The 10,498-nt window shown below is 63.7% G+C and overlaps 1 non-coding gene across 1 annotated transcript; it reads left to right on the top strand.

Moving 5' to 3' along the window:
* The first annotated feature begins 7,758 nt into the window (after positions 1-7,758).
* LOC131871942 (5S ribosomal RNA) lies at positions 7,759-7,877 on the top strand. The gene has a single exon (XR_009370132.1). It is a non-coding gene; the product is annotated as a 5S ribosomal RNA (ribosomal RNA).
* The last annotated feature ends 2,621 nt before the right edge of the window (positions 7,878-10,498 follow it).

Here is a 10,498-nt window from a genome sequence, read left to right as displayed (position 1 = left end):
GCCCGTTTGCGTTCTCGTCGGGGCCGGGCCGGGCCGGGGTGCGCTGCCCGCACTACCGCGCGCGCTGGGGGCGACACCGAGCGCGCACCCGAGGCGCCCCGAGCACACAGGCCACGGTGCAACCCGGGCGTTGTGCGCGCACCCCGGTGCGCCCGAGGTGCTGCGCGCGCACCCAGGTGAAATCGGTGTGCACCTCGGCCAGTGCGCGCTCGGTCGAGTCGCGCACGTTGGCCAAGGTGCACGGTGATGTTTCTTACTCTAAGGTTCCGCACCAGACGCCCGGGACAGGTGAGCGAAGCTGGGCGGGGGCCGGGTGCGCGGCCGGGGCAGGTGCACGCAGCTGGAGAGAGCTTTGGAGCACACTTCGGAGCGCACCAATGATGCGCTCCATTCAAAAGTTTCCTGAAAAGGCAAAAAAAGTTGAGATTATAGAATTTCCCACTTGAGAGATTGTAAAAAAAAAAATTTAAAATGAAGGAAACGCGGGTGCCAAGGTGTGCGCAGCCCAGCCAAGGTGTGCGCACCAAGGCGCCCACCCTGGCGAAGGTGCACGCAAGGTGCGCACCCGAGGCAAACCGGACAATTAACCCAACTTTCGACTTCGCGCGCACCTTGGAGCGCACTTCGGAGCGCTCCTTGGTGCGCACCAATCTTGGGCACCTCGGAGTGCACCATGGCGCCCACCAAGGTGCGCACCCGGGGCAAACCGAGCTCCGACTTCGTGCGCACCTTGGAGCGCACGAAAGGTGCGCACCATGGCGCCCACCAAGGTGCGCAGCCCAGCCAAGGCGTGCGCATCAAGGTGCGCACCCTGGCGAAGGTGCGCACCCGGGGCAAACCGAGCTCCGACTTCGTGCGCACCTTGGAGCGCACAAAAGGTGCGCAACCCAGCCAAGGTGTGCGCACCCCGGTCAAACCGAGCTCCGAATCGTGCGCACCAGAGGTGCACGCCATCGTGCGCACCTTGGAGCACACTTCGGAGCCCTCCTTGGTGCGCGCCGATGTTGCGCACCTCGGAGCGCACCCGGGGGAAAACAATGCAATTAACCCGACTTTCGACTTCGTGGGCACCTCGGAGCGCTCTCGGGTTCGCACCTCGGAGCACACCGAGGTGCGCACCTTTGATGCGCTGCCTTCACCAATTTCCAGAAAAGGCAAGAAAACATTGAGAAGGTGTGCGCACCGAGGTGCCCACCCTGGCGAAGGTGCACGCGAGGTGCGCACCCGGGGCAAACCGGGCTCCGACTTCGTGCACGCCGCACCTTGGAGCACACTTCGGAGCGCTCCTTGGTGCGCACCAGGGCGCGCAACCCAGCCGAGGTGCCCACCCCGGCGAAGGTGCACGCGAGGTGCGCACCCGGGGCAAACCGGGCTCCGACTTCGTGCACGCCATGGTGCCCACCGCGGCGAAGGTGCACGCGAGGTGCGCACCCGGGGCAAACCGGGCTCCGACTTCGTGCACGCCGCACCTTGGAGCACACTTCGGAGCGCTCCTTGGTGCGCACCATGGTGCCCACCAGGGCGCGCAACCCCGCCGAAGGTGCACGCGAGGTGCGCACCCGGGGCAAACCGGGCTCCGACTTCGTGCACGCCGCACCTTGGAGCACACTTCGGAGCGCTCCTTGGTGCGCACCATGGTGCCCACCAGGGCGCGCAACCCCGCCGAAGGTGCACGCGAGGTGCGCACCCGGGGCAAACCGGGCTCCGACTTCGTGCACGCCATGGTGCGCACCGCGGCGAAGGTGCGCACCCGGGGCAAACCGGGCTCCGACTTCGTGCACGCCGCACCTTGGAGCACACTTCGGAGCGCTCCTTGGTGCGCACCAGGGCGCGCAACCCAGCCGAGGTGCCCACCCCGGCGAAGGTGCACGCGAGGTGCGTACCCGGGGCAAACCGGGCTCCGACTTCGTGCACGCCGCACCTTGGAGCACACTTCGGAGCGCTCCTTGGTGCGCACCATGGTGCCCACCAGGCCGCGCAACCCAGCCAAGGTGTGCGCACCAAGGTGCACGCGAGGTGCGCACCCGGGGCAAACCGGGGTCCGACTTCGTGCACGCCGCACCTTGGAGCACACATCGGGGCGCTCCCGGGTTCGCACCGGCGTTGCGCACCGTGGTGGGCACCTCGGAGCACACCAAGGTGGGCAGCGAGGTGCGCACCTTTGATGCGATGCCTTCACTAATTTCCATAAAAGGCAAAAAAAAAACGAGATTTTAAAATTTCCGTTTTGAAAGATAGTGAGAAAAAGGGAATGCTGGTGCCATCTTGAGCCCGCCCTGGTGCGCAGCCCAGCCAAGGTGTGCGCACCAAGGTGCCCACCCTGGCGAAGGTGCGCGCCCGGGCAATTAACCCAACTTCCAACTTCGCGCGCGCCAGGGTGGGAGCGCACCCAACAACCGGGCCTGGGAAGAGCCAATGCGAGAAACCCCACCAAACGCTCTGACAAAAAAAGAGGGGGCGCTCCAGTAACCCCGCTTCGGAGCGCACCCTGGGCAAACCCAGCCAAGGTGCCCACCCCGGCCAAGGTGCAGGCGAGGTGCGCACCCGGGGCAAACCGGGCTCCGACAACGTGCACGCCGCACCTTGGAGCACACTTCGTAGCGCTCCCGGGTGCGCACCTCAGAGCACACCAAGGTGGGCAGCGAGGTGCGCACCTTTGATGCGCTGCCTTCACTAATTTCCAGAAAAGGCAAAAAAAAAAGGAGATTTTAAAATTTCCGTTTTGAAAGATAGTGAAAAAAACGGAACGCGCGTGCCATCTTGAGCCCGCCCTGGTGCGCAGCCCAGGTAAGGTGCCCACCCTGGCAAAGGTGCGCACCCGGGCAATTAACCCTACTTCCGACTTCGTGCGCGCCAGGGTGGCAACCGGGCCTCGGAAGAGCCAATGCGAGAAACCCCACCAAACGCTCCGACAAAAAAAGAGGCGGCGCTCCAATAACCCCGCTTCGGAGCGCAGCCGGGGCAAACCCAGCCAAGGTGCCCACCCCGACGAAGGTGCACGCGAGGTGCGCACCCGGGGCAAACCGGGCTCCGACAACGTGCACGCAGCACCTTGGAGCACACTTCGAAGCACTCCCGGGTGCCCACCGGCGTTGCGCACCGTGGTGGGCAGCGAGGTGCGCACCTTTGATGCGCTGCCTTCACTAATTTCCAGAAAAAGGCAAAAAAAAATGAGATTTTAAAATTTCCGTTTTGAAAGATAGTGAAAAAAAAGGAACGCGGGTGCCATCTTGAGCCCGCCCTGGTGCGCAGCCCAGGCAAGGCATGCGCACCAAGGTGCCCACCCGAGGTGCACACCCGGGGCAAACCGGGCTCCGACTTCGTGCAGGCCGCACCTTGGAGCACACTTCGGAGCGCTCCTTGGTGCGCACCATGGTGCCCACCAGGGCGCGCAACCCAGCCAAGGTCTGCACACCAAGGTGCCCACCCCGGCGAAGGTGCACGCGAGGTGCGCACCCGGGGCAAACCGGGCTCCGACTTCGTGCACGCCATGGTGCCCACCGCGGCGAAGGTGCACGCGAGGTGCGCACCCGGGGCAAACCGGGCTCCGACTTCGTGCACGCCGCACCTTGGAGCACACTTCGGAGCGCTCCTTGGTGCGCACCATGGTGCCCACCAGGGCGCGCAACCCAGCCAAGGTGTGCGCACCAAGGTGCACGCGAGGTGCGCACCCGGGGCAAACCGGGGTCCGACTTCGTGCACGCCGCACCTTGGAGCACACATCGGAGCGCTCCCAGGTTCGCACCAGCGTTGCGCACCTTTGATGCGCTGCCTTCACTAATTTCCAGAAAAGGCAAAAAAAAACGATATTTTAAAATTTCCGTTCTGAAAGATAGTGAAAAAAACGGAACGCGGGTGCCATCTTGAGCCCTTCCTGGTGCGCAGCCCAGGCAAGTTGTGCGCACCAAGGTGCCCACCCTGGCGGAGGTGCGCGCCCGGGGCAAACCGGGCTCCGACTTCGTGCACTGCATGGTGCCCACCAAGGCGCGCAACCCAGCCAAGGTGCCCACCGCAGCGAAGGTGCACGCGAGGTGCACACCCGGGGCAAACCGGGCTCCGACTTCGTGCACGCCGCACCTTGGAGCACACTTCAGAGCGCTCCTTGGTGCGCACCAGGGCGCGCAACCCAGCCGAGGTGCCCACCCCGGCGAAGGTGCACGCGAGGTGCGCACCCGGGGCAAACCGGGCTCCGACTTCGTGCACGCCATGGTGCCCACCGCGGCGAAGGTGCGCACCCGGGGCAAACCGGGCTCCGACTTCGTGCACGCCGCACCTTGGAGCACACTTCGGAGCGCTCCTTGGTGCGCACCATGGTGCCCACCAGGCCGCGCAACCCAGCCAAGGTGTGCGCACCAAGGTGCACGCGAGGTGCGCACCCGGGGCAAACCGGGGTCCGACTTCGTGCACGCCGCACCTTGGAGCACACATCGGGGCGCTCCCGGGTTCGCACCGGCGTTGCGCACCGTGGTGGGCACCTCGGAGCACACCAAGGTGGGCAGCGAGGTGCGCACCTTTGATGCGATGCCTTCACTAATTTCCATAAAAGGCAAAAAAAAAACGAGATTTTAAAATTTCCGTTTTGAAAGATAGTGAGAAAAAGGGAATGCTGGTGCCATCTTGAGCCCGCCCTGGTGCGCAGCCCAGCCAAGGTTTGCGCACCAAGGTGCCCACCCTGGCGAAGGTGCGCGCCCGGGCAATTAACCCAACTTCCAACTTCGCGCGCGCCAGGGTGGGAGCGCACCCAACAACCGGGCCTGGGAAGAGCCAATGCGAGAAACCCCACCAAACTCTCTGACAAAAAAAGAGGGGGCGCTCCAGTAACCCCGCTTCGGAGCGCACCCTGGGCAAACCCAGCCAAGGTGCCCACCCCGGCCAAGGTGCAGGCGAGGTGCGCACCCGGGGCAAACCGGGCTCCGACAACGTGCACGCCGCACCTTGGAGCACACTTCGTAGCGCTCCCGGGTGCGCACCTCAGAGCACACCAAGGTGGGCAGCGAGGTGCGCACCTTTGATGCGCTGCCTTCACTAATTTCCAGAAAAGGCAAAAAAAAAAGGAGATTTTAAAATTTCCGTTTTGAAAGATAGTGAAAAAAACGGAACGCGCGTGCCATCTTGAGCCCGCCCTGGTGCGCAGCCCAGGTAAGGTGCCACCCTGGCAAAGGTGCGCACCCGGGCAATTAACCCTACTTCCGACTTCGTGCGCGCCAGGGTGGCAACCGGGCCTCGGAAGAGCCAATGCGAGAAACCCCACCAAACGCTCCGACAAAAAAAGAGGCGGCGCTCCAATAACCCCGCTTCGGAGCGCAGCCGGGGCAAACCAAGCCAAGGTGCCCACCCCGACGAAGGTGCACGCGAGGTGCGCACCCGGGGCAAACCGGGCTCCGACAACGTGCACGCAACACCTTGGAGCACACTTCGAAGCACTCCCGGGTGCCCACCGGCGTTGCGCACCGTGGTGGGCAGCGAGGTGCGCACCTTTGATGCGCTGCCTTCACTAATTTCCAGAAAAAGGCAAAAAAAAATGAGATTTTAAAATTTCCGTTTTGAAAGATAGTGAAAAAAAAGGAACGCGGGTGCCATCTTGAGCCCGCCCTGGTGCGCAGCCCAGGCAAGGCATGCGCACCAAGGTGCCCACCCGAGGTGCACACCCGGGGCAAACCGGGCTCCGACTTCGTGCAGGCCGCACCTTGGAGCACACTTCGGAGCGCTCCTTGGTGCGCACCATGGTGCCCACCAGGGCGCACCCGGGGCAAACCGGGCTCCGACTTTGTGCACGCCGCACCTTGGAGCACACATCGGAGCGCTCCCAGGTTCGCACCAGCGTTGCGCACCTTTGATGCGCTGCCTTCACTAATTTCCAGAAAAGGCAAAAAAAAACGATATTTTAAAATTTCCGTTCTGAAAGATAGTGAAAAAAACGGAACGCGGGTGCCATCTTGAGCCCTTCCTGGTGCGCAGCCCAGGCAAGTTGTGCGCACCAAGGTGCCCACCCTGGCGGAGGTGCGCGCCCGGGGCAAACCGGGCTCCGACTTCGTGCACTGCATGGTGCCCACCAAGGCGCGCAACCCAGCCAAGGTGCCCACCGCAGCGAAGGTGCACGCGAGGTGCGCACCCGAGGTGCACACCCGGGGCAAACCGGGCTCCGACTTCGTGCACGCCGCACCTTGGAGCACACTTCAGAGCGCTCCTTGGTACGCACCAGGGCGCGCAACCCAGCCAAGGTGCTCACCCCGGCGAAGGTGCACGCGAGGTGCGCACCCGGGGCAAACCGGGCTCGGACTTCGTGCACGCCGCACCTTGGAGCACACATCGGAGCGCTCCCGGGTTCGCACCAGCATTGCGCACCTTTGATGCGCTGCCTTCACTAATTTCCAGAAAAGGCAAAAAAAAGAAAAAAATGAGATTTTAAAATTTCCGTTTTGAAAGATAGTGAAAAAAACGGAACGCGGGTGCCATCTTGAGCCCGCCCTGGTGTGCAGCCCAGGCAAGTTGTGCGCACCAAGGCACCCACCCTGGCCAAGGTGGGTCACGGGGTGGGTCCTAGGGTGGGTAACGGGGTGGGTACTAAGGTGCGTGCCAAGGTGGGTCATAGGGTGGGTGCCAAGGTGGGCACCAGGGTGGGTGTGCACCAACCCTAGCCAGGGTAGGTCACGGGGTGGTTGTCGGGGTGGGCGTCAAGGAGCCAAGATGGGTGGCAAGTAGCCAAGTTGCGTGCCAAGGTGGGTGTCGGGGTGGGTGCCAAGGATCCAAGGTGGGTGCCAAGGAACCAAGGTGGGTGTCTGGGTGGGTGCCGAGGTGGGAGCCAGGGTGGGTCCCAAGGTGAGTGCAAAGGTGGGTGCCAGGGTCAAGGTGAGTGCCAATGTGGGTTCCAAGGTGCCAGGGTCAGGGTGAGTGCCAATGTGGGTTCAAAGGTGCTAAGTTGGGTGCGAGGTTGGGTGCGAGGGTGGGTGGGTGCCAAGGTGTGCTAGGTGGAAGCCCGGGTGGGTCGGCATCCCATGGGTGTCGAGTTGGGTGCCTGATGGGTGCTTCTTGTCAAGTTTTAGTCGCCGGGACTCATTTCGAGCCTTAGAGGTCGTTTCTTGTCCGGTTGCCCTGTCTTCGACCTGGGAACCCAATTTTGGTCCTCGGGTCCCATTTTTTTTTGTCTCGCATCCCACTTTTGGCCTGTGGCCTTTTCGGGGTCGATTCTCGTTTTGGGCATCAGAGCATGTTTCTTCTCCTAAAACCCAATATTTGTTTATTAAGTCTCGGAACACATTTTTGTTCTCGTGGACCCATCATGGGTCTTGGAACGCATTTGTGGTCCTTGGGTCCCATTTTGCATCCCGAAACTTGTGTTTTGGTGCTTGATCCCTATTTTGGGTGCCCACCTTGCACCAAGTGCGCACCCGGGGCAAACCGAGCGCCTTGGTGCACCGGGGCAAGATCGAGCGTGCACCCGAGGCGCCCCGAACATGCACCAAGGTGCACTCGGCCCACATGTGAGCGCAGGTCGTTGCGCCCGAGGTGGTGTGTGGGCACCGCGTTGCAGACGGGACACTGCACGCACACGACGCCCCCTCCAGGTGCACGCACGTAGGCCGGGCCGGGTGCACACCCGACGCCCTAGCAAGGTGCGCGCACCCGGGCAGGGCTCACACTTGGCGAACGGGGCGCACTTCGCGAGGGAGGGTGTGCACCTCGACGGGGGTGGGTGGCCGGGGTGGATTCGCACGTGGGTCGCGGTTTGCTAAGTACACACTGCGACAAGCTCATAACGGGTGCGATCATACCAGCGTTAGTGCACCGGATCCCATCAGAACTCCGCAGTTAAGCGCGCTTGGGCCGGAGTAGTACTGGGATGGGTGACCTCCCGGGAAGTCCCGGTGTTGCACCCTTTTTTAGTTTTTCGCCGGGCGTCGCAATGCTATTTGAATAAACCTTTTGCCCGTTTGCGTTCTCGTCGGGGCCGGGCCGGGCCGGGGTGCGCTGCCCGCACTACCGCGCGCGCGGGGGCGACACCGAGCGCGCACCCGAGGCGCCCCGAGCACACAGGCCACGGTGCAACCCGGGCGTTGTGCGCGCACCCCGGTGCGCCCGAGGTGCTGCGCGCGCACCCAGGTGAAATCGGTGTGCACCTCGGCCAGTGCGCGCTCGGTCGAGTCGCGCACGTTGGCCAAGGTGCACGGTGATGTTTCTTACTCTAAGGTTCCGCACCAGACGCCCGGGACAGGTGAGCGAAGCTGGGCGGGGCCGGGTGCGCGGCCGGGGCAGGTGCACGCAGCTGGAGAGAGCTTTGGAGCACACTTCGGAGCGCACCAATGATGCGCTCCATTCAAAAGTTTCCTGAAAAGGCAAAAAAAGTTGAGATTATAGAATTTCCCACTTGAGAGATTGTAAAAAAAAAAAATTTAAAATGAAGGAAACGCGGGTGCCAAGGTGTGCGCAGCCCAGCCAAGGTGTGCGCACCAAGGCGCCCACCCTGGCGAAGGTGCACGCAAGGTGCGCACCCGAGGCAAACCGGACAATTAACCCAACTTTCGACTTCGCGCGCACCTTGGAGCGCACTTCGGAGCGCTCCTTGGTGCGCACCAATCTTGGGCACCTCGGAGTGCACCATGGCGCCCACCAAGGTGCGCACCCGGGGCAAACCGAGCTCCGACTTCGTGCGCACCTTGGAGCGCACGAAAGGTGCGCACCATGGCGCCCACCAAGGTGCGCAGCCCAGCCAAGGCGTGCGCATCAAGGTGCGCACCCTGGCGAAGGTGCGCACCCGGGGCAAACCGAGCTCCGACTTCGTGCGCACCTTGGAGCGCACAAAAGGTGCGCAACCCAGCCAAGGTGTGCGCACCCCGGTCAAACCGAGCTCCGAATCGTGCGCACCAGAGGTGCACGCCATCGTGCGCACCTTGGAGCACACTTCGGAGCCCTCCTTGGTGCGCGCCGATGTTGCGCACCTCGGAGCGCACCCGGGGAAAACAATGCAATTAACCCGACTTTCGACTTCGTGGGCACCTCGGAGCGCTCTCGGGTTCGCACCTCGGAGCACACCGAGGTGCCCACCCTGGCGAAGGTGCACGCGAGGTGCGCACCCGGGGCAAACCGGGCTCCGACTTCGTGCACGCCGCACCTTGGAGCACACTTCAGAGCGCTCCTTGGTGCGCACCAGGGCGCGCAACCCAGCCGAGGTGCCCACCCCGGCGAAGGTGCACGCGAGGTGCGCACCCGGGGCAAACCGGGCTCCGACTTCGTGCACGCCATGGTGCCCACCGCGGCGAAGGTGCACGCGAGGTGCGCACCCGGGGCAAACCGGGCTCCGACTTCGTGCACGCCGCACCTTGGAGCACACTTCGGAGCGCTCCTTGGTGCGCACCATGGTGCCCACCAGGGCGCGCAACCCCGCCGAAGGTGCACGCGAGGTGCGCACCCGGGGCAAACCGGGCTCCGACTTCGTGCACGCCGCACCTTGGAGCACACTTCGGAGCGCTCCTTGGTGCGCACCATGGTGCCCACCAGGGCGCGCAACCCCGCCGAAGGTGCACGCGAGGTGCGCACCCGGGGCAAACCGGGCTCCGACTTCGTGCACGCCATGGTGCGCACCGCGGCGAAGGTGCGCACCCGGGGCAAACCGGGCTCCGACTTCGTGCACGCCGCACCTTGGAGCACACTTCGGAGCGCTCCTTGGTGCGCACCAGGGCGCGCAACCCAGCCGAGGTGCCCACCCCGGCGAAGGTGCACGCGAGGTGCGTACCCGGGGCAAACCGGGCTCCGACTTCGTGCACGCCGCACCTTGGAGCACACTTCGGAGCGCTCCTTGGTGCGCACCATGGTGCCCACCAGGCCGCGCAACCCAGCCAAGGTGTGCGCACCAAGGTGCACGCGAGGTGCGCACCCGGGGCAAACCGGGGTCCGACTTCGTGCACGCCGCACCTTGGAGCACACATCGGGGCGCTCCCGGGTTCGCACCGGCGTTGCGCACCGTGGTGGGCACCTCGGAGCACACCAAGGTGGGCAGCGAGGTGCGCACCTTTGATGCGATGCCTTCACTAATTTCCATAAAAGGCAAAAAAAAAACGAGATTTTAAAATTTCCGTTTTGAAAGATAGTGAGAAAAAGGGAATGCTGGTGCCATCTTGAGCCCGCCCTGGTGCGCAGCCCAGCCAAGGTGTGCGCACCAAGGTGCCCACCCTGGCGAAGGTGCGCGCCCGGGCAATTAACCCAACTTCCAACTTCGCGCGCGCCAGGGTGGGAGCGCACCCAACAACCGGGCCTGGGAAGAGCCAATGCGAGAAACCCCACCAAACGCTCTGACAAAAAAAGAGGGGGCGCTCCAGTAACCCCGCTTCGGAGCGCACCCTGGGCAAACCCAGCCAAGGTGCCCACCCCGGCCAAGGTGCAGGCGAGGTGCGCACCCGGGGCAAACCGGGCTCCGACAACGTGCACGCCGCACCTTGGAGCACACTTCGTAGCGCTCCCGGGTGCGCACCTCAGAGCACACCAAGGTGGGCAGCGAGGTGCG

The sequence above is a fragment of the Cryptomeria japonica genome, unplaced genomic scaffold, assembly GCF_030272615.1.
Source record: "Cryptomeria japonica unplaced genomic scaffold, Sugi_1.0 HiC_scaffold_488, whole genome shotgun sequence".
In the NCBI taxonomy this organism is placed as follows: domain Eukaryota; kingdom Viridiplantae; phylum Streptophyta; class Pinopsida; order Cupressales; family Cupressaceae; genus Cryptomeria; species Cryptomeria japonica.
This window is presented reverse-complemented; position numbering and strand designations above follow the sequence as displayed.